The sequence below is a fragment of the Mus caroli genome, chromosome 1, assembly GCF_900094665.2.
Source record: "Mus caroli chromosome 1, CAROLI_EIJ_v1.1, whole genome shotgun sequence".
In the NCBI taxonomy this organism is placed as follows: Eukaryota; Metazoa; Chordata; class Mammalia; order Rodentia; family Muridae; genus Mus; species Mus caroli.
This window is the reverse complement of record NC_034570.1, coordinates 164,510,410-164,514,034: the sequence shown is the minus strand read 5'-3', so window position 1 is coordinate 164,514,034 and position 3,625 is coordinate 164,510,410. Positions and strand designations below refer to the sequence as shown.

The window sequence follows — 3,625 nt, the reverse complement described above, 5'->3', positions numbered from 1 at the left end:
GTAGAGTTTTTGTCTTTTCATGTGTGTATGTATGTATGTACTATTCATGTGTGTGTGTGCATGTTTGAATGTATGTGGATATATGTGAGCTAATCCATACATGTGGTGTGTGTGCATGTGAAGTTGTAAAGGTGGTATTGGGAATCTTCTTTGGCCACTCTTCTACCTTACTTTTTAAGGTGGAGTGTCCCTACCAAACTCAGAGCTTATAAATACAGCAAGTCTCTTTAGCCACATTTGCTCTGGGGATTCTCTGTGTCCACCACCTGAAGATGGAATTACAGGTGGGATGCCTTCTCTTCCCAACCTTCACAGGGGTCCTACGGATTGAACTTTAGTCTTCACACTTGTATGACAAGTGCTTTATCCACTGAGAATTTTTATATTGTTAGCTATTTTCTAATCTCTCCGTATGGTTAATTTATAAATCATGCTGTATCATAAACATGTTTAAGTTGGAGAACATATATATATGGTTTAGAGCTTCTATGCTTCAATTTTAGGTACCCATGGAAGGTCATGAAACATATCCTTCTTAGATAAGGGAAAAAGTCTTTGTAGTCAGTCAGAGTCTGCATGTTCTTTCCCTTTTCTATTGAAAACTATTTTTTATAATATATAATCTGATCACACTTGCTCCCTCTCACAGCTACTCCCAGATCATCCTCACTTTCTCACCCACCCAACTCCACCCTCTCTCTCTTTAAACAAACACACAAAAGTAAAACAGATAAATGAGAAAACAGGAAACATGTGCACACACACACACACACACACACACACACACACACCTCCTAAAACACAAGAACAGAAACCAAAATATAAAAGTAAAAGGTCTGGGTATTTTTTGAATGTTCAAAAATAATTTTTTTACCTATCATTCCTCTTATCCTCAAAGAAAATTGCAAAATATGATGGTAAGGTTACATTAAAGAATGACTCAAATATACTAAAGTTTGGTTCTTGTTTTCATTTTGTACGTATTTTCTTTTAACTAAAACTTAAAATTTTTTATTGTGTGAAAGCCTGATCCTTGTGTCTTGCACATGCTAGGCAAATGTTCTCCCACTCAGCTCCACTCCTTCCTTCTCTCTTCAATCTTTATTCTGCTGTATCTTTTATTAGTCCCCCAGGTTGCCACTTGAGTAATGACCAGATGCAGCTCACAAATAGGGAAACAGTTATGAATCATAAGCAAGGATAGAATTTATTATTACCACTTCATTGATGGCAGAAAAGTGGGTTGTATGGTGCCTATTTGAAGCTGGGCTGAAAGATCACCATAAATGTCACACAGATATTGAGTGTGAGCCTCTAAGAGGACACAGCTGATGTCTAGTTCTGCTAGAAATGGTCAGAGCTCCCTCTCCTACCTAGCACCACTTTTTTCTTTGGGAAGTGATGGGAGTAACAGACACTGATTGCCCCACGGAAATATTATCACATATAAACATTCCCACATGCCTTGGAATTCTGTAAATGTTTTTCCTCAATTTTTCTGAATCTCATTAGAACCAGTCATGAGTCTGGATCGCCAGTATGCTCAATGTTATTAAGCAACTTAGCCACATTCAGTTCATAACTTCACCACATGTTCTGAGGAGTAACAGAGATGTCTGAAAAAAGGTGGTTCTGAAATGAAATATGTTAATGCTATGCTTTAACTCATTCCTAGTGCTGCTGAAATGGGAATTAGCCCATGATTTTCATTCTTGTCTTTGTAGAACATAATCCAGTACTCATATTTTGTCCTTATCCTCTTCTTTGCTACACTGACAATCTTACTTTGTGTGGATCATTAGGTGTTTACTTTAAGCCACTGATTCTTAACGTTTTGGTCATGGTCTCTTTGAGGTCAAGTGACAGGAGTTGCATCTCAGATATCCTGCATGTAAGATACCTACATTACGATTCATAACAGTAGTGAAATTACAGTTATAAAGTAGCAAGGAAAACATTTTATGTTGGGGGGGGTCACTGCAACATGAGGAACTGTAGTATTAAAGGATCATGGCATCATGAAGGTTGAGAACTTTAACTTCGAACATCTTTCTACACAAGAATCTGAGGGTTCCCTAACCTCTTAGCTAGTGCTCTTTAAATGGGAAGGTTAGATTCATGTTTGAGAAAGACTTAAGAGAATGATTTAGCCTGGTGAAGAGCCTGAATGACTGGAGTGTTCTGTGATCCATTCAAAGTTGAAGAAAAAAAAAACATTCTCTCCTTTTCAAGAATCCCCCTGAAAATGCATGGGAAGCACACTGCAGCTTAGTCCTGGGGCCTCTGTGTCTCTGGTCATAGTGTGAGAGCCAGAGTTATGTTTTAAATTTTAATTACTCTGCCTAAGAGATCCACAAAACCAAAATGCTTCTAACCTGCAAGCCTGTTGCTGAAGGACATGTACTTTCTGAAATGGTGCAAACCACATGGTTTTGCTCCCCTAAACAGGTTTTTGTTCTTTCTTTTTTTTTGACTCAACTACACAGGATGTGTTTGAGCACAGATAAGCAGGGGGATGGGCAGGAAACAAAACATCAGGATGTATGATTTCCCCCTGACCTCATGGGTTTGTCTTTATAATTAACCTCTGCAAAATGTGACTCATTGCCATTTGCTGGGAATCCCAGAATGGTCCTGGCCAGAATCCATCATCCTGGCCAGTATTTAATTAAAGCTTGCTTCAAATTTACCTCAAAAATGGTGGAACTGGTCTTTCTTTTCTGATTCTTGGGTTTAACAGTAGGAGGGGCTAGAAGGAACATGCATGCTTATCCTAGAACAGCTACTTCCCAGGGAAGCTTTGAGTGAGTGTGAAGAGACCTCCAGNACAGCTGGTCTTTGTCTATTTTGGGGTTTCCCTAAGCATACCTTTGCAAACAGCTTTCATTCCTTTCTGGGTAGGTGAATGGGCATTTTCTCAACCTTGCTCCTGAGAAATTCTTTTTTTAAACTCTCTTTTGCGGTCTGACCCCCTCCGATAGTCTGTTCCTGAAGGCCTCTCCCAGCAGTCACATTGTGCTCACAGGTTTCTGATTTTGAGCACACAGAACCACCACAGGGTGTTGTCCAGTCACACAGAATTCTCCAACCTGGGTGCCCAGTTGAGAGAGGAGTTCTCTAGGTCTTCTCCTAGTTCCTATGGTTTGATGCTGTAGACAATTATGGTACAATTCACCCCAATATTTACAACCATAAATAACACACAGGAATGATTCTCATTTCTTTGCTTTTTAATGCAATGCACATTATCATTTTAACAGAACCAAAAGCAGACTTAAATTTCATAGAGCAATTAGCTTAAGGCCACAGTTTGGGCTTAATCACCACATAGCCATTGTCTTCATGATTAAGAGCTTGCCAGTTTATAAGGTTGCCGTTGTTACAGCTGTCTGATACCTTTTCTAGGGGGACCACATGGTCCCACAAGGAAACATCCCATATCTCCCCAACAAAGGATTGCTTTGCATCAAAACTTCCCCCAAAGGAATCCTGCTCTTGTCCTATAATGATCATTGCATCACCCCCCACGGTGTATCCCTTCTTCAAGCCTTTCCTCCCCAGTGGTTTTCCATTCAGCCAGAATTCTGCAATCCCAGAGACAGACTCCCAGTTCACACAGATATGG

At 39.8% G+C, this 3,625-nt stretch overlaps 1 protein-coding gene across 1 annotated transcript in view; it reads left to right on the top strand.

Annotated features, from left to right (window-relative positions):
* The window catches only part of LOC110296477 (putative olfactory receptor 10J6), an 8,355-nt gene that overhangs the window by 1,491 nt on the left and 3,239 nt on the right, over positions 1-3,625 (top strand).